The sequence below is a fragment of the Ambystoma mexicanum genome, chromosome 5q (assembly GCF_040938575.1).
Source record: "Ambystoma mexicanum isolate Mex_15411 chromosome 5q, UKY_AmexF1_1, whole genome shotgun sequence".
Lineage (NCBI taxonomy): Eukaryota > Metazoa > Chordata > Amphibia > Caudata > Ambystomatidae > Ambystoma > Ambystoma mexicanum.
In genome coordinates, this window is record NC_090933.1 from 627,725,023 (window position 1) to 627,745,377 (window position 20,355).

Consider the following 20,355-nt stretch of genomic DNA (forward strand, 5'->3'; position numbering starts at 1 on the left):
AAACATGCAATCAGTGTGTTCCTCTTAGTCACACATCAGATATGTTTTCTGCATTTTTCTTTTTTCTTTTCATGCTCTGGTTTCACATTTTATTTTAACACAAATCTCAATTATTTGCAGCTTTTTCCATTATTATCATGGTATTTATTGAGCATGGACCTAGCTTTGAGAAGCAACAGGGCGCTTCTCAGAGGTATACAATACAGATACACAACTGAGTACTTTACAGAGGTATACAACTGTACAGATGCATAATGAAGAGCTTTTCAGAGGTAACAACAGAACAGATATACAGCGGGTGGTAGGATATGAGGGGCACAGAAAAGGGGTACAGCTGTACAGGGTGGCAGAGAGGAGAGGGGCGGATGTCATCTATGAGTCAGGTAGCACAGCGAGCAATGTGATGGCCTAGGTACCGAAACATACAGGTCAATGCCTAGCAGGAAATGACAGCACCTGATTACCACAAACAGCCTCTAAAGGAGAGTGGCTCGGCAGAAGCGTGTACTTCTTTCTGCCACTCATCACAGACTGAACGTCGCCAAAGACCATGCATGAGCCAGCCAAGTCTGCACCAGCTCCCAAGAAGGGCTCCAAGTAAGTGCTCTCCAAGCTGCCCAAGAAGGACAGGAAGAGGTGCAAGAGGAACAGGAAGGAGAGCTATGCCATTTACATCTACAAGGTGATGAAGCAGGTGTACCCTGTCATCGGTATCTCCTCCAAGGCCATGGGCATCATGAACTTGCTCATCAATGACATCTTCGGGCGCTTTTCCAGGGAAGCCTCCCACCTGGATCACTACAACAGGTGCAGGACCATCACCTCCAAGTAGATCCATACCACTGTGCGCTTGCTGCTGCCTGGTGAGCTGGCCAGTCACACTGTCTCTGAGGGCACCAGGTCATCACCAAGTACACCAGCACCAAGTGAGGACACCCGCTGCCTTTCGGGCCCAGAGCTTCCCCGCACAAAACTCCAAAGGCTATTTTAAGAGCCACTAACCAACTCCACTGAAGAGCTCTCATGTCTATGCCTAGCTCTGTTTTATCCCGTTCCCAGCACACAAGAAGAATGATCTGAAATAGGAACTACAGCCACAGAAAATATTTGTATCACGCTGTGTCAGGAGTCCTGAACCCACTTGACCCGTTCGTAAGTAGGGCGAAGTGGGGTGCTGTTGGCATCTGGGTACTTGCCCCTTCTGAGGTAGAAAGAGCAGGTACCATTCGAGATGGGGGTGGCGGCAGCGTGAGATTGGGTGTATGTCAACAATGTTCACACAGCCCTTGGAATCCAGCATCAAATGCTATAGAGGAGGGGATGGAGGGAGCTGATGTGATTTATCATAAGAGGAGCCTGGCAGTTCCTTTGAGGAATATTTAATTAATAAGGTGGTATGATTGTTGCCCCCAAATTATGAGATTGATCATTGCGACCGTCTGTCTACCCATCTTAGGGAAGGGTTGCCCTGATTTTTAAATCTACCCTCAAAACTCTACCCTTTTACTTGTATAGTGACAGATCACACTATTAAGATGGAAAGCTTATCAGTTCGTATTTCTGTCTCACCTACTTTTACGCTGGTTGTCTTAGTCATTTATCATCCTCCTGGCTATGATCACACCTTTTGTACTGAAGCTCCAGCATTAATATCTGAGTTGCAGCTGAAGTACCCTAACCTTGTGATTGTTGGTGACTTCAATCTCCTGGTTAATAAAGCCAGTAAACATCCAGTTTACTTCTTTCTCGCATCCATGTCACATCCCAGTTTTCCCCAGCGGATTATTGATTCTACGTATCTGTTGGGCAACATTCTCGACTTTGTTTTTGCCTCTGAGGCTTCTATGTCTATCTCTCATTCCTTCCCGATGATCTGGTATGATCACTATGCTGTACCTTTTTCCATTCCTCTCTCTGCTCCTTTTAATAGCGTGGTTCATTCCATTGCCCATCTTAAGCTTTGTAAATGGAAAGTCCATCCACCGGAACCTTGGTTCTCCAATGAATTACAATCCTGTAAACAATTATGCAGGCAGACTGAAAGGAAGTGGAGAGCTGGCTATTGTGTTGCGGATGAGATTCATTTCTGCACAGTCACTGCTGCTATCTGGCTTACTTGCTATTTTTCTTGCCAAACAAACCTTTTTTAGCGCTAAGATCGAGAGTGCCATCAACCAGCCCAAGGGACTATTTGATTTGGTACGCTCCCTGTCTTCCCCTGCTAAGGCAAACATCGGGCTTATACCATCTCAGGTGTTCTGGGAATCGCTTTACGGTTTCTTTGTTGACAAAATTGACATCATTCGTCATAAAATTGTGACTAGCTGTTAACACTCTGTTTTACCTATCCACCCTCCTTCCACACTATGGGCCTCATTTCGACCCTGGCGGTAAGTAACGTACATTACCGCCATGGCGTAATTAACGTTTCTGTGCTGGGTCAAAGCCGTAAAAAGCGGCACATTATGACCTATCGGGCACGAGCATTGCGCCATGGCGGTAATGTAAACAGCGCCATGGCGTAAATGCCCCCAAAATGGCACCTACCGGCATCGCATGCCGCGTAAGGTGCACTACCGCCATCCTGGCCACCGATCTTAGCACTGACCGTAATTAGCGTTCACCGTAATTAGCGTTCACCGTAATTAGCGGTGACCGCCAGTAAGAGGAACTGGAAGTAGTGTCATTGCGGCGGAACGGGAAAGAGCACGGCGGCCATCTTTAAAAACACAATCCATTGCAATCCTCCACTACCACTGCACATCTGACCCCGAGACCTTTCAGAAAGCTACAGCCACAACCACGCATCCCCACAATGCCAAAAGTTGTCAAAAAAGCTGAAGCAGGACCGCTTCAGCAGGGAGGAACTAACAATGTTGGCTGAAACGCTACATGAAAGGGCGGACATCATCTTCTCCACAGAAATGACAAGACCAGCCATAGTCTGCAAAAAGGCCATATGGGAACTTGCAGCACAACGGGTCAGCGCTGTAGGAACCACCACACGCACCTCAAAACAGTGCCGCAAAAGGTGGGATGACCTCCGGCTCCGAGTAAGGAGCATACTGTCGGCCAACCGCAACAAAGCCATGGCAACTGGCGGAGGAGCAGACTTCCCAATTAAGATGCAGCCATGGGAGGAGATATGTGCCTCGACGATCGGCATGGAGAGCATCGAAGGGGTCGGTGGAATGGAGAGAGGAGCCCCGACATCAGGAGACACAGGTAGGTGCCTCTAATTTAGCCATGCAAAACCCCTGAATTCCACTTACATGTGCATCACAATGTTGCCCTATAGGGTTAATGCAACACATCAGCAGAAGTCCTACACCCTGCACACATGCAGCATGCACACTCCACAGCAGGCACCCACATTCCTGCATGTTCAACCCACCCAAAAGGGAGACAACCTGTATGTCACAGCCTACAAAGTGCACCATCTATCCATCAAATTCATGGCAGTCATCACAATGCCTGCTCAATGTCCGCTGACCCATCAATAACACTTTCCCTCCTCTGCTCCACCACAGGCTCCCAATCGTCAGGGACGAGAGTGGCACCACACCTGCCAAGAAGGCCAGGCCAGAGGCAAGAGCCCACCAACCCTCCACCTCTGCTGGACCCAAAGACCAACCACAGCAGCCAAAATTGCCTGTCGCAAAACAGCCCAGGGCAGCAATGATCCCCAAGGCAAGCAGCATGGCACCATCCACAGGAGACACACAACAACTGCTGCCCACTGAGGGGAATGTGTCTGCGGGGAGCAGTACAATTGGGGGGACTGCTGCCATCACAGCCTGCTCTGATAGCGATGTGGGGAATGAGGAGGATGACACAGAAGGTCCCCCCACTGCCCACCTTCATTCCCCCCACCTGTCCCTAAGTAGCCTGCACGGAGACGGCACACAGGGGCTATCCCCTGAAGATTCATGGCCAGCCACTCCCAGCCCAGTGGGAGGAGGGGAGGAGGGGAGTAGCCCAATTACCCCGGCAATTGCAACATCCAATGCCCCAGATTTCCAACAGTCGCTGGACCAAATAATGACGAGGCAACAACAACTGTCCTCACTACTCACGCAGCATGTGGCTGATTGTGGAGGTGCCAGTGCACACATGGAAAGATGTGCTGAGACTGTCAAGGCAGCCATCCAATCCGCAAGCAATGACATATGTGCGGAACTAGCCGCGGTGCGGAATGTGCTCGGTGAGCTTGTACAGACAATAAGGGACACGCGGCATACCGAGCAGCCCAGTACCTCCTCCGCTGCAAGTTCTGCCGCAACCAGCCCCGTCCGCAGGTCAGCCAGGAACCTGCGGAATACAGGCAGGGGGGCCCCAGGGGCCAGGAGAGGGGGCTGCCAATAGTGGCCGCCCAGTGGACAAATGGAACATTACCCACTTCATCACGGGCACCGTCACACCTTTGCAGGGAGTTCAGGGGGGAGGTGGGAGGGGGGATTGGGTGTGTTGGAGAGTTCAGGGGGGAGAGGGGATTGGGTGTGTTGGGGAGTTCACGGGGGAGGGGGGAGGGGGGATTGGGTGTGTTGGGGAGTTCAGGGGGGAGGGGAGAGGGGGGATTGGGTGTGACAAACATAGTCACATCCATAATACACTTTTTTCTTTTGCACAAATCAAATGTGTGGACATTGCTCATTTCGTATGTGTGCTTTATTGGTGTACAGTCCACAGTGTGCATGTCCCAGACACACACAGTGCCCCAAGTGCCATCTCCATGTTACACACACCAGCCGTGTGTGCTAGAAGCATTGGTCAATGATATTTTGATGCATTTCACGCCCCTCCTGTGCATCGCGGCCTCCATGAGGTGCTGCCCCATCCACACCCTTCTCATCCTCCTCATCCTCATCGTCAGGTGGTTGCAGTTCAGCGTCAGGGGGCAGGGCCACATTTCGTCTGACGCACATATTGTGTGGCATGACACATGCCATGACGATCTTTGCCACCTTCTCATGGCGGAACAGGAGTGCCCCACCAGACCTGCTGAGGCAACGAAACCGTGCCTTCAATAGGCCAAATGCCTGCTCAATCACCACACGGGTACGTGTATGTGCACAGTTGAAGTCCTCCTCGTGCTGGTTCTGTGGGTTCCGGACTGGTGTAAGTAGCCACCTCTTCAGGGGATAGCCTACATCACATGTATGTGGGCGAGAATGTATGTGTCAGTCATGACGTCAAACTCAAAACTTGACGTGCCACCATGGCTTGCATCCAACTGTTACTTCGGACCACTTTGACATGCACTAATTGATTCACACTATGCGACAGGAATATGCTCATGGCTCTTATGGACTGTTGTGCATGACATCAACCAATGTATGCAGGGGAGTCATGTGCCTCCTTCGTGCGCAGTTATGGGGGACAGGCCTTTCAGTTGATGGTGTTTGGTGACGTGCATGTAGGTGCATTTTGTTGAAGTCATTGTGGTCTGAATTGGTTCAATGCACTTGCACATGGTTGTGTTATGGTTGGGACACACCTTCATTCACATGGTAGGGCTGCATACATCAGGCCTTAGGTTTACTGGTGTCAGCTGAGGTTTGTGATGCATTAGGGTATGATCTGGCTCCGTTGTCTTTGCTACTCACAGCCAGGTGGAGTATGCATTGGTACGTCGTTTGCCTACCCACTTCGCAATTCCATGGTCATGGCATTAGACTCACCGAGTAGCCCGAATCTTGGGCCTCCATGTGGCGTGCTATTGTGGAGTCACAGACCATTTGCACGTTGATTGAGTGAAATAGTTTACGGTTGTGGTACGGTGCCTCCATGGCATGTGGGACCACCAATTCCACATGGGTGCAGTCGATGGCACCAATGCAACCAAGTATGCTGGCTAGTGCATGGAAACCCACTTTGGTGTTTGCAATCTCCTGGGCAGTCCGTGGTAATGAGATGTGGTCGTCTGTGTGCTTGAGGAGGGCATCGAGCACTTGGATCAGTGTACAAGAGAATAATGGTTGTGAAATGCCATGCAAGTGCCCCACTGTGTGCTGGTAGGTGCCTGTGGCCAGGAAGTGGAGTACAGACACTACCTTCAGTAGGGGTGGGATGGCAGTTGGTGTTTCTGTCATGCTGATGATGTCGTTGTGTGTCATGTCTACGATGGCGGTGATGGTGTCCCAGTCCAAACGGTACAGGGTGTGGATCTGCTCAGCGGTGAGGTTGAATGGACTGGCTCTGATGCGTGGGATTGTGGGCTGCCTGCGTGGTGCCACTGGCTGTGCTGGTGGGGCTTGCTGGACCTGCCTTGCCCTCCTTCTCCTCCTGCGTCTCCTCTGTGCAGCCTGTTGTTGTTGTTGTTGTAGCACTTGCATTGCTATCAGGTCCTCCAGCCCCATCATTGCTAGTCCTATTGGTATCATTGTGGAGTGTGACTGGGTGTGGGAAGGGGTGTGGTGTGCTCTTTTTGTACTTCCTGAGTCTGTATTGCCTCCACCTGTGCTGATTCTGTGCACCTGTGGCAGCTGGATTCACTGCACATGGCCATTTACGGTTGGTTTCGCAATGGTGTAATTAGCACCATGATGGTAAGGTACTTAACGGGCTTAGTGATGGTGTTGGGTTCATGTCCGCTTGGGTCGTGATCCGCGCAGCTTTGCGCCATGCCGGTATTTATGGTGTGGCAGGTCGCATGCGCGCAAACTTGTTGCAGTTAGCGGCAGCGTCAACTACGATGCCGCTAATGGCATCGTATTTAACGGCCATGATCGGACCTAGCAGAAAACGATGCCGGTAATCATTTACCGCCATCGTTTTTCGCTTACCGCCGGGGTTGTAATGAGGGCACATGTCTACTTTTCCTACTTTCAGTGATCATGATGTTCTTGCTGCTATTAACAAATTTAAATCTGCTTCGCCTCTTGACCCTATCCCTCTTTCTTTATTTAAAGAGATTGCAGCCGCGATTAAACCATGAATTACGCTGGCAGTCAATATCTCCCTTTCCTCAGGTCAAATTCCTAGTGACCAGAAACTTGCATTAGTAATCCCTCTGTTGAAAAATTCTTCTCTGGATCCTTCTATTTTATCAAATGTTTGTCGTATTTCACTCCTCCCATTTCTTATGAAAGTACATGAGTCCTTGATTTCCTCTCTACTTGATTCTTTTCTTGAATCCTCTAAATTCCTTGATCCCTTCCAGTCAGATTTCTGACCTGGCATGTGGACTGATTCGGGCATGTGGACTGATACGGTCTTAGTGTCAGTGGTTGATGACCTTGTTTGCCTGGTATACCACGGTGGCATAGGGGCGCTAATTTTATTGGCTATGTCATCTGCATTTGTCACCGTAGACCACCACACCCTGATTGCCCGGCTTTCTTCTGTGGGTCTGTTAGGCGGGGTTCTTGCTTGGTTCTCTGCCTTTCTGGCTGATCGCTCACAGTCTGTCTATCCTCCCCCTTTCTGTTCTAAGCCTGTTCCCTTGTCATGTGGAGTCCCTCAAGGCTCTGCTGTATCCTCCATCTTGTTCAACATCTATATCCAGCAATTTCTCAGCCTTATTCACTCCCACACCTTCATGTGCTATTCCTATGCCGATGACATGCAGATCATATTTCGTCTGGTTCTCGACAGACCGGATACTGCTGCATGGCTTAGCGGTTGCCTGGAGGAGGGGGTGGGTGGATGTCCAAAAACTGGCTGAAGCTCTTGGTACCTCCCACCCTTTGTCCTTTTGGATCCCTGATTTCTGGCCCACTATTCTTGGTCCCCTTCCTTCTCCTGTAACCGTTGGGAAGGAATTGGGAATTAAACTATCCTCTGCCTTGTCGATGCGCAACCAGGTCTCCTCCATTTGCCAATTGGGAAAGTTCAAAATTCTCCACAAGGTTTTACCTTTTATCCCTACTCAATTTCACGCTCCTGTGGTAACCTACCTTGTGCTAAGCAGTATTGATTACTGCAACGCACTTTATTTGGTCCAACCTGCTTGCCACTTTCGCCGTCTGCAGCTACTACAAAATGCAGAGGCTAGAGCAGTATTGCAACCTCCTTTTGGTGCACATATGTCACACCTTCTTAGCCAGCTTCATTGGCTTCCTGTCGAGAAGCGAGTACTGTTTAAGTCCTTATGTATCATCCATAAAGCTTTTTATAAACTTGAAGCTGAATATCTTCAAACTAAATTCTTACCGTATGTTCCTCTTAGAGCTCTCCACTGCGATCTGCTCTGATGATTCAAATACCTTGGGTAAGAATTTCTCATATGTGTGGTTGTGCCTTCTCTGTAGCAGCAGCGAAGGCGTGGCATGCACTTCATTTTTCCCTGTGGGCAACCACCAACCATTTTTCCTTTTGTCTTGCTTTGAAGATGTTTCTTTTTTAGGAATACTCCCGTTTGTTTCTTTTCTGACTTATATCTGTTAGGTGTGCACCATGATGCCTCTGGGTGAACGTGCGCTTTACACATTTCATTAACATAACATTTTTCTATTATAATTTGCCAGGATTATCTTATGAAAAATATGTGTTTGGATCATAAGTCACTGATTTGTTTTTTTACTGTTGCTTTCTGCAGATTATTATCCCTGGTGAACGACTCTTGAGATCTGAAATGCACTGTATTGTAGGATTGTACAGTTTGCTTCATCCCCTTATGTGCTTTAAATCCTGTTTGCATATTCAACCAACACTGTATTTAATTAAATATTTTTGGTTTTAAGTTTAAATTACATTGAACCTTTTCTTCACGTTTGCACTGAAAGATTACTGTGTTGAAAGATTACTGAAAGATTACTGTGTTGAACTCTACCTTGTAATCTTGTGTCACATCTAGATGGCGACCCCGTCTCACAAGTATCCACTTCTCACACCCATCCAGATCCCTATCTAAATCTTGTCACTACCATCTCAAAATTCTCAGGTGCATTTTTCCCTACCTCTCCTTCTCAAACAGCCTTGCCGCTGTTATGTCTATTATAATGTCGAGACTTGACTATGCCAACTCCCTATACCTAGGAGTCCAGGCATAGCACCTTAAACTCCGAAGAGCACAAAACGTGGCTGCTAAACTGCTCCTCGCCCTGGGTCCAAGAGACCACCTCTACAGCTCTCAGAACCATCCACTGGCTCCCGTCAGACGAAGGGTCACTTTCAAGACCCTGTGCATCACCCATCGTGCAGTGCACAAGACAGGCCCACTATACATGCAAGAAAAATTAAAACCGTACCTCCCACTCCGCACCATAAGATCAAGCTCTGCCCTCCTCCTAGTGATCTAACCACTAACTCTGTCAGGATGGGAGGATCCTCTTTCTCAGCATTGGCCCAAATCGCTTCCACCACACATCCGACACACCCAAGACTATATGACATTCCGCAAATTACTAAAAACATGGCTCTTTCCATAAGAACAACAACACCTTTAAAGATGCATCTGAACTCCCAACATTCCAATGACAAATGCAGAATGGGACTCCCAACCTTGTCTTCAATGAATACACTCACTGATTGGGCTATAGACAACCGTATATGAACACTGAAACCTGAACAATGACCTTTAGATCCTACCCACAGGATGGAATAAACGGATGGAATGGATGAATGGAGTGGATATAGTGGATGGAGTGGATGGAAGGGATGGAAGGGACGGATGAATGGAATGGATGGATGGAATCGATGGATGGAAAGGATGGACGCATGTGGAATAAATGGATGAATGCATTGGAATGAATGGATGAAATGTACGGCATGGATGCATGTGGAATGAATGGAATGAATGAAATAGACAGAATGGATGAAATGGATAGAATGGATGGATAGAATGGATGGATTGGATGGATGGATGGATAGAATTGATGAAATGGATAGAATGAATGGAGTTTCGGCATCATCGAACTCTGTGTCAGCCTGCAGGGACTCCATCGTGCTCTTCTCAAACTCCCTGTGAGACTCCTCGAGGGACTAGGCCCGCCTCTCCACCCGATATGCCCGCTGCCGCTCTGCTCCGATCTGCTGGCCTATTCGCCGCAACACGGAAGACGTCCTTGTGGTAAAGTCCACGTTTCCCTGCTGCCCGATGGCTGATGCCTGCCCCTCTGATGTTCAGAGTCCCGAGTCCAATCACCTCCTATGTCGAGCCTGCTGCCACCGAAAAGCCTGGTGCCTGCGCCTCCGGGACAACCTCCAGGATGATGACAACCCCCGGGGATGTCGTGCACGTGCCCTGCTGCTTGGTTCCTGCACTTCCTCCATTACCATTGGTCCTGTTGCTACGGTGAATACCTCTGCTTATCCTCCGCTGACTCCCGACTGTGGCAGGGATGTGGTCTCCACCAGACTGGCCGCCGGGGTTGGGACAGGTACACAGGGGGCCCTAGTGGTATCTAGCCAGGAAGACAGCAGGGAGGACGACTGGCGCACAGAGGAGGAAGAGGAGGAGGGGGTCGCAGCAGTGGCCAGCGCACGTAGCATATTCATGACCATAAACTGTGCTAGCCAGTTAATGAGGCGACAGACCTCATCGTGATGATGAGCAAGTCCCCATTTGGAAGCTTGCACATCATCATGAATGCTGCCTGTACGCCTCGCAATACCGGTTAGCACTGGTTCCGCCCGGTCACAAATTGCTTCATCCGCAGGTAGTGGAAGATCCATTTCCATGGATACATAGGCCACCTGCGGACGGGCACAGCATGGGGCATGCCCGCAGGTGCATACTGCTGCAGTCGCAGTACGAGGGACAGGATTAGGCACAGGCTCCACAGCGACCTGCACTGCCTCCAGCACCTGGACTGCAGCAGTCACACCTACATCATCACCCTCGCTGTGCCTCATGGGCTGGGCTGATGTGGTTTCCTCCTCCTCCCCCACCACCACCAACCTGGATGACTCCACGCTATCTTCCGCATCGGATTGCCCATGTGTGGGCTCACCTGCCCCTCCCACTGCTGAGGAGCCCACGACCAACTTCCCTTCAGCAGCTTCAGCTGTTGTTGCTGATGCGGCACCAGTCTCCTCACTCCCGGAAGATGACGGTCCCTGGGAGAATGACAGGGCCCTGCGTCTGCGCCTGGTGGAGGCATCCCTGCTGCGGTGATCCACAGCGACTTCTCCGCCCTCTTCGCCCATCGTCGCTGTGGATAGGGAAACATAAAACACAAACATCAGGCTACTGAACATATGTGTGAATGTGTGTTTGTCACAATGCAAATGTACATCAGTGGCACTGTTAAAGGTCACGACCATCATCACCCTCCACTACACACAGGAAGTGCCATTCACACACATTCACAAACATGTCTGTCATTCACAACACATATTCACATCCTTCGACAAGCCACTGACACAAGATCACAATTGTGTATTCAGCTCACACACATCATGGGACATACACATCTCATTCACACACATCACCTGACAGTCATGAGGCAGGCCATGGAGATATCACATCACAGTGCACTTGAGGGCAAATTGGCAGCATGAGGCAATCACAAATCAAGAACTCAAGTAACATACATCCCGGAGTGTTGGGCAGTCACGCACTCAATACTCAGACACATGCACATGTACACCTTGCATGTCCATGATGGTGACATGAGTACCCATGTTTCAGACCTCTTGCATGCCCCAGTCCAGACACAGGTATGTAAACATGTGCGCGTCGTTACATGTCGGTGCGCATTACGCATTGCAACACAAACACCCTTGATGTGGGACACACTTCAATAGACAAACATGCAGCACTGTCAGGGACATGCACACAGACATCTGTACAGGAGGCATGCCAGACATAAGGCCAAGGTGCACACTCCAGCTACACGTCAACATGCACATGCACTATGGTAGACAAGAACACATGAACACTTACCAGTCGACTCCAGACAGAGCACCAACGCCAAGACCTGGGGGTACAGCACTGGGTAGAAGCGCTTCAGGACCCTCATTTCGTCGGATGGTCAATCAGCCCCGGCGCCTCACTCGATCATCAACAGCCTTGAGCAGGCTCGGGGCCTGGTTGTGGGTCCTGCACCTGAAGTCTTCCCAGTTCTTGTGGACATGTAGGTAGTCAGTCACGGGGTGCCACCCCTTCTGTGTTGATGGTACCCACAATCTCCTCTCAGATCTTCTTCCGTCCTTCATTGCCGACTTGCGATGGGCATTGGAAGAGGGCATCATAATGCCCAAGAACTTGCTCCAACAGGATGCCAACTTCACTGGATGAGAAGCTGACAGTCCTCTGCCTCTCTGCCGGGGGCTTATCACTTGCCTCAGATGGTGTTGGGTCGGACATGGCAACCCCTGAGGCAGGTGTGGGTGGCCCTGTGGTCATGGGGCTGGGCTTTAAATCAGTGGTATGAGAGTCGAGAGTCTTCAGGATCAGCAGAGGTGGTCACAACAGGATCACTGGCAATGGCTTCAGAGCAGGCACCAAAATGCAGGACACGTGGGGCAGCAGGCACACAGAGCGGGCTCGCAGCAGCAGATGGCTCTAGGAGGCAGCTCAGGGCAGTTGGAGGCAGGCAAATGGCCTTGTAGGCAGGAGCGTGGGTCTTCCGTGTTCTTTCGCGTGGCCAGCTGGTAACAGAGTGACTCCGCATGTGCGGAAACAGCGTGTTAGCGTGCAATCAGAGGAAAGGCCCTAAGCGCGTGAGTTAAGTGATGCGTGCTGTACCTTGGGTGTTGCCATTCAGTATGGGATAAAGGTGTGCATACTACGACAGTGCAATGTATGTGCTTTTTGTGGGGACGGACACGTGAATTTCATATTTTTGTGGGTTCATACGTGATTAATTTACTAGTGTGGCAGTGCGTACTTCTTGTTTACTGTGACAGTGCTTACTTCTTGTTTTGGCGGGGTAGTTGCCTATGCGCACACGCGCGTGTGATTTTTTTCATTCTACAAGGCAGACAGTGAGTCGTGCATGCATTCTTTCCACTGTGGTTGCCTCTGTGTGTTGTGTACCCCATTTCCGAGGCCATAGTAGCCTATGTGTTCCTCGCGTACACATTTTTTGTGTTGCTGGGTGCCACTGCGTATTTCGGGATGTTTTTTACTCACATGTGGACTACCGATGGGTCGTGTACATGTTGATTTTTCTTTTTGGGATGTCTGAGCATTGCACAACCCGTTATCTTTTCCCCATGGGTCACATAGAGCCTTGCTGGAGCACAGGGTACGTTTTCCATCATGTACCCTGCCCCCTCACTCCAATTGCCCAGGACAATTGTTGGCTGCACCTTCCATTGTGCTAGTCCACCAGTGCCATGACTGGGAGAGCAACAAGACGGAAAGGAGGCAAAGTTGGGCAACCTGCCAGAGGTGACCAACGTGGGCAACGTGGCCAAGGTGGGTGATGAGGCCAGGGTGGCCAAGGTGGGCGATGTGACCAGGATGGTCAAGCTGGCCAAGGTGGGTGACGTGGCCAGGGTGGTCAAGCTGGCAAAGGTGGTACACGTGGGCAAAGTGTCCAGGCCCATGCAGGCATAGCTATGCCCCCCACCCAACTGGGGCAGGGAGATGCAGCTGCTGCTGACATCCCCAGCACCCGTGGACCTGGACATCTGCTGTCCAGAGAAGCCAGAGTGTGGAAGCTGCAGGGGCAGCTGCAGCTCCCACCACCCAGGCTCAGGGTCAGCCAGCCCGGACTGTAGTGGTCCCAGCCTAGGCACAGTGTGACTCAATGGGCAATTTAATTGTCCCGAATGCCAAGTCACATGTGGTGCAGGGGCTTGGCAACAGCACCCAGCTACCAATACCTGCAAGCCGACCTTCTCTAGTAACATCAGTGGCTCATTCTATAGGCAAGTCCACCTGTACTCCAGCCCCTACTGACCAGAGTGGTACAAGCCATTCAGGGTCTGCACCACCTCGCAAGAGGCAGAACCGTGCTCCAGTGGTACAAGCTGGGACCCCAGACATGGCACAGCAATCCCACACGTCGAGAAAGAGGAGTTTCTGTGATGAGGAACTGGACACGCTTGTGGGCTATGTGCTGGATCACAGCTGTGACATGCTGGTGCAGGCAGGGAGCACACATATGCCTGCTCAACGTATGACCCACTGGCAATGCCACAGAGACCGTATTAGCGCCTTAGACCATGAGAGACTCACAGCTGGTGATGTCGTGAATCGATGGAATGACCTCCAGTGCTGAGCAAAAGAAAAGCTGGCTGCCAAGTTTGCCTCTACTCAGGTGACTGGTGGTGGGTCAGCACCAGAGAATGATGAACCCACTGGACATTAGGAGATTGCTAGTGATTTCATTGCAATGGAGCTGGTCCAAGGCGTGGGAGAACTGCCAATGTATGAGGCAATGTCCGGTGAGTGGTGATGCGTGTGTGTCCAGTGCATGTATATGTTGCTTGGGTGATGTGTTATGATTGTCTGCCAGTTCAGGCTACAGTAACATGACTGCCATGTGTGACCCATGTCATGCTCAACTGATACATGCGTGTTGTCATGCAGACTGCATACAAACCATGTGCTGCACACAGAGCCAATCCTCGTCACCACACCTGCTCCCTCCTTCCATGAAACTCTCTGTCCAGCCTCTCTTGGCCTGATTCTTGCTCCAACCTGCGGTCGTGGATAGCCTGTGATGATATCCCACTCAACACTCACCTTCTAACCTCACATGACTGACATCTCTGTGAGGTCGACCTGCATGCTGATCCTCCTCAGAGGCATTTTTCCTTTCCTCTACATCCCCCAGCAGCTCACTGCCTCCAGAGGACTGGTAATTCCTACGGTGGACTACTGCAACTGCCTTTAGCATGATTTCTGAGATTCTACACTCTTCCCTCTGCAACTCTGCCAGACCTGGACTGTGTGGAAAGTCCTTTTGGCTTGGTGCAAGGTATCTGCCTAGGACTGTGATGATCGCACATGCTCACAGTGGCTATGAGTGTTCATTCCTGATCCCTGTGTATTCTCAGCAAGTCCCTATGGGTCCTGGGCCAGCAATTCCTTCTACTCCATCTCCAGTATTTACTTCCTTCTCATGGTCTTTGATCATCCCTTTCATGCTCCCTCAGGGTCAGTTGCTCCTCATGGAAATTAGTTTGTGGTTCTTGTCTGTGTTTAACTGGGCCCTCCCTCTGGTCCTGCCTCTATGTAAGTGGAGGTGTAGCTTCTCCGGGTCTGGAGGCACTTCTGATGCTTCCTCATGTGTTGTGCTTTCTGTCCTCCTCTACCCTGCTGTAGTCCCAGATGAATGAGACAATATACTTGCCACCTGCCCACACTGTCTGCTACAACACAGTCTGACATGCATTGTACATGGCTCATGGACAGTAGTATTCAACTTCCATCTGAGGCTGGTTGACCGTTCTGGAATGGCTATGCTACGTGCCATCTGTGGATTGACATGAGTCATCTTTGTGTAAGGACTATGCGAGTGACATGCTTGTGTGTGATGCAGGTGCTATGCACCATGCAGTACATGTGTTCATTTGCTCTTTGACACGCATCCATGTCTGCTTTCAGGCTCCCCTTCCATTTCATTTCATTGACACTGCGTGCGTGCCTGAGTTTGTGTCATGTGTGACATGGCAGGTTAATGTGTTGGCTGACAACACTGTAATGCCTATGTGTGTGGCCTATGCTATTAACATGTGTTTCATGTCTCATTTTTGCATTTGTGCAGGTGATGAGGCAATGGATGCAGTGGAGAGGGAAGTGGAGGAGGAGGATATGGTGGAGGAGGAAATGTATTCTCAGCCCCAACCAGGCAACAGTAGAGGATGTGGTGTGGTAGCCCACGAGAATCCATTTGTGCTACAGACGATCCTGGACAGGGGTATCTCTGAGTACACCTGTGAGGACGCCTATGCCTGTGGTGCTGAATCGGACATGGAACCCTCATTGCTGCCACAGTTGAGTGATTCTACTGTGGATGATGTAATGTCCCAAACATCTGCAGGGGGGGGGGGTAGACCGCTCACGGGGCCAGTCAGTGTTGGTATGTCTGTCTGTGGTGGTTACGGCTGCAGGGTCATGCTCCACAGTATTGGCTGCTGTTCCTGGGGCAGCAGATCAAGGGAGGAATGCAGTCCTGCAGCCTCAGGCAGCAGCAGCGCAGCAAGGGCCAGACATCCTTGGGTCCGGCGGGTGTGGGGTCCGGCAACGCGGTGGCCGTGTGCAACCCAGAAATACTGTGTGGGAGCAATCAATGTATACTGTTGCTCAGCAACAGGGGCATCATGTGAGATGTTGGCACAGGGCATGGATAGATTGGCCAATTCCATGCTCCCCCCTGAAAGACCATGGAGCTCCAGCAGCAGGTATTGAGTCCACATGCCACTCACACAGGCTGGACAAGTCGGCCAGCAACAGGGACCAACGGGCTGAACTGGGGGCTCTGCGCACAGCCATAGCTGCTGAGGCTGAGTCCCACAGGGCTGGCCTGAGGGAAGAGAATACCTCTGTCAGATCTACTGTGGCTGCACTCGAATTGGCCCGCAGTAGCGGGCAGAACAGCAGATGGCGCAGGTGATGCACAATCTCTCTGTCGAACTCCGTGCAACCCGTGTGGTCTTACAAGCAGAGAGCCGTGCAACCCGTGACATCTTGCAGGTGGAACTCTGTGCATCACGTGATGTGCTGCATGCAGACCTCCAGGCCATCATGCTTGCTGCCACTGAGGAGCAGACCAGGGCTATACGTGGTCAGCCTCCCTTGATATGATGTGGCATTTATAACGTGCCTATACACAAGTGTTTCAAGGATTGACACAGCAAGGGAGGGGGAACAGAGGGACGACAGAGAACGATCTTACTAGGCCAGGTGTCATTCAGATCGTGCAAGTGCATGGGAAGGGGAAAGTGCATGAGGGAAGGGGGAGTGGAAAGTGCAGTACATGGGATACTAGAATAAATAAAATAAATAAGAGTGCAGCCAGCTAGTGGCAAGTGCAAGGTAAGTGCAGACATGAGTGCAGGTAGGGGGACTGTAAGGGATGTAGAAAACAGTGCCCAGGTGCAGGGGTTGCCAAGTAGGCAGTGCATGTGTGCAGCTGACAGGGCCTGGGCCTGAGATCAGAAGTGTGGCCAGGTAACCAGTGCAGCTTCAGCCAGGAATTCAGCATGGGAGAGGGGGAGAGAAAGCAGAAGCAAAGTGTTAAGATGGATTTCTGAACAAGCCAGACCAATCAGGATAGCAATGGCGGTGGTCAAGACTAGGTCTCAAGAGGGGTGAGGGTGACTGAAAGCCTGCAATGAGCACACAAAGCAAGGACGCTTACAAATTACTCCAGAAAGGTGTTATATTAAAAATATAGACACATATAGGCCTTTGTAACATCGACCATAGTAAAGAATCACGGTTAAACTCCAATAAACCAACACATCACAAGCAATACAATATATATACAAGACCAAGGGGTCTAAAGAATTAGAAGCACGAAATATGCAGACCACCTAGATGGGGAGGAAAACAGGCAGTGCAAGTAATCGTCAGACCCAGTTTGACATCAGAGGCCACCTAATTAGAAGGAAGTCCGAGCCCTATGAAGAGTGGAGCCTTGTGCTCAAAAGTACCTGCACACGAGGGTGCAAACGGGCAAAGGAGAGTCTCTTCAGGGAAATCAGGCAGTTCAGATAGGTGAACAAAACAATGAAGAACAGTTCCCTGCTACTCAAGCGTGGCCTCCACTTTTTTTTGGCAGAAGCAGGGCGCGAGTGCGGAAAAGGGTTGCTGTTACGACAGCGATGGAAAGCCACAGGCTCCTGCGGGAGGGCGACCAGTTAGGGTATTGACTACTCACCGGTCCCCGATGCAGGCAGACCCAGGCTTCTCTGGTTCCGTTTTGGTACTGGCAGGTTCAGATGCGATCAACAGGATGTCTCGATGCCGTGTAGATTCCGCGACAGCAGGAGTCAGGGTCAAGGGTGTCCCAAATGCAGGGAACACGCACAGGTTTGTTACCACAGCAGGGCAACTCGGCAACCGCAGGTATTCCGGTCCCAAAGCACACTTCTCACTTCAAACCCGGGTATGCCAAGTGTATGAATCGTGTGAGCGTGCCGACGACACGGGATTAGCAGTAAGCCAGATGGCAGTGACAGAGCAAGGTTCCTGTGTAGGCTGGTCAGTCCACTGGATGGCCCAGGGACTCTTCCGAAGGCTTACGTACAGGATTTGGTGAAGATGCCGAGAATAGTTGTTCCCACTATTCTAAAGGGTCGAAGCTCCAGTACAGGCCTTCTCGTTCGATCAGAGGCAGAGGGGTCTCACAGGCCGACAGCAGTGCAGGGTGCCAAACCTTCAGCGGGTCACCAGCGATTCCTCGACTCAGCTTCTTAGTTGCAGGATACTTGGCTCCTTATCCTTTGTTCGTGAGAACTCAGGAGATCGACATGGTAGTGGGGTTTTCAGCCTCCTCTTATCCAGAGTTCCCTTCGCGCCAAAACGGAGAGGACCCAATGGGAGATCTGCTCACAAAACACTCACACCATACGTGAACCTATCACAGACCACGGTGGTCCCAGGCATTCAGGACAATCTATACTCTCTGGCACCCAGGATGTGTATTGGGAACAGACATCCCAGCCCACATCCTGGAGGCACACACAAGGCATGCAGAAGCCCGCGAAAGCATTTTTCGCGGGAAAGTGCATGACCAAATAAGGACTGCTCAGGGTCGGCTCAACCAGGGGAAGGTGAAGGGGCAAGACGGTTAGCGGACAGGACAAAGAACCTCGTGGCATGGCCATTTTGGAGGCCATGCCACCCATTTGGGCCAAACCCGGGAAGCGCGGTTAACATGGCAAAAAGGGGTTCAAAACACAAAGAAACGATAGCTGCCACCAGTCCCGTCCGTGACACACTTGCAGATTTCATGATAAGTCCAGCGAGAGTTTCTAGGGCCTTGGGATGACTAGAGACCCAAGAGCGAGGTAATGTAAGTTCCGGTGCACTCTTGTTTCATGTTGCTCAAAAGCTGCAACATGAGGAAAAGACTAAGGGAAACAAAGTCTCCCGGTACTGACTGTCTTAAGGGCATGTCAGTTTACCCGTAAGAATGGAGCGAAAGCCCAGAGGAGTGCGGCGGAAGGCTGCGCTTCTCCGGCAAAGTCTAGATCAGGGTGTAAAACAACAGCAAAAAGTTTGGGGGTTGCCACATGGAACGAAAATTACCTACAATTATGAAATCTTTCCTAACACAAAGAGGAAGGTTTTAAGGTGCTTCCGGAACCGTAGATGGTTCTCCTCAAGTTTCATGAAGGTAGGGAGGCTGTTCCAGAGGGAGGCCCCAGCCGAAGAGAGAGATCTACCACCAACACAGTGCTTGGAGAAGCGACTGACCCTGAGGGAGTTGGAGGTGGATGAGCGAAGAGATCAAGAAGGAAGATATTTAGGAAGGGAGAGTTGGTCGTATTGAGGCCCCAGGCTCCCTTACCATGCACACCCCCTAATGGTACACCAGAGGGTGATGACAACATCGACAGCTCTCCCACTCTATGATAGCCGTCCAGACCATTAACCCATGGAGGGTTATTTTTTTTTTCGTTTTTTTCTTCTCAACATCCACACATGCACCCTGAACCTACTCCCTCATGGGTGCTGCCTCCCACCCCCCGGTCCACCATGGCCATTTTTGATTTTTTTTTTTACTTTACCTTTTTGTCTATTGTGCATTCATGTGACAGTGTGTTGCTTTGTGTGGCATCCGAAGGCATCCACTGTTTGTTCCAGCTGGGTCCATACAGGCTTGTTTGTGCCTTAGGGTCCAGACACATATGCCACTCCTGCTTCCCCTTTCCATGGGCTTGTAAGGAGGGCAGCATGTGAAAGTAACTTACACAGGGGCATTCGCCTTCCATCAGTTCTGTGGTCAGCCTGAAGTGCAACCTGTGTATACATCCCTAGTGCGGATTCATGATTGTTTATTCAGTGCATGGTTAGCATACCTTTTTGTTTTGACATTGGTTAATGTGCATTTTTTCATGTTACATCTTCATGTATTACCTTGACTGTCTCCATCATTGATGCCCATCCTGCTCTGTGTGTTACCCTGCCCCCTTTAGCTAGCAGAGACACCCTCAAGATGGAAGGGGTCCATGTGGTAGCTTTGTCACTTTGAGGCACGTGTGCTATTGTGATTGGGCACTGTCTGACATTATCACTGTTGGGTCCTGTGTTTATGATATGTTATGGTGGAAGATGGATGTTCCTCTGTACGATTTCATTTTGATGTGTCAGAGTGAGCTATTTCAGACCTAGTTCCATTTGTCGAACTGCACTTTGTGACATTAACATTATGTTTGGCCATTTATTTGTCACTTTTGACATTGCATGCCATGGCATGGTGTGGCAGCCGAGTGACTTGAACTTTGGGAGGGTTTAGGTGACATTCCAGGATTTAGATGTGCTGTTTTCCATGGGGTTAGTGG

At 50.5% G+C, this 20,355-nt stretch overlaps 1 pseudogene; it reads left to right on the forward strand.

Annotated features, from left to right (window-relative positions):
- The first annotated feature begins 550 nt into the window (after nucleotides 1–550).
- Nucleotides 551–930, forward strand: LOC138498615 (histone H2B 1.2-like; annotated as a pseudogene).
- The last annotated feature ends 19,425 nt before the right edge of the window (nucleotides 931–20,355 follow it).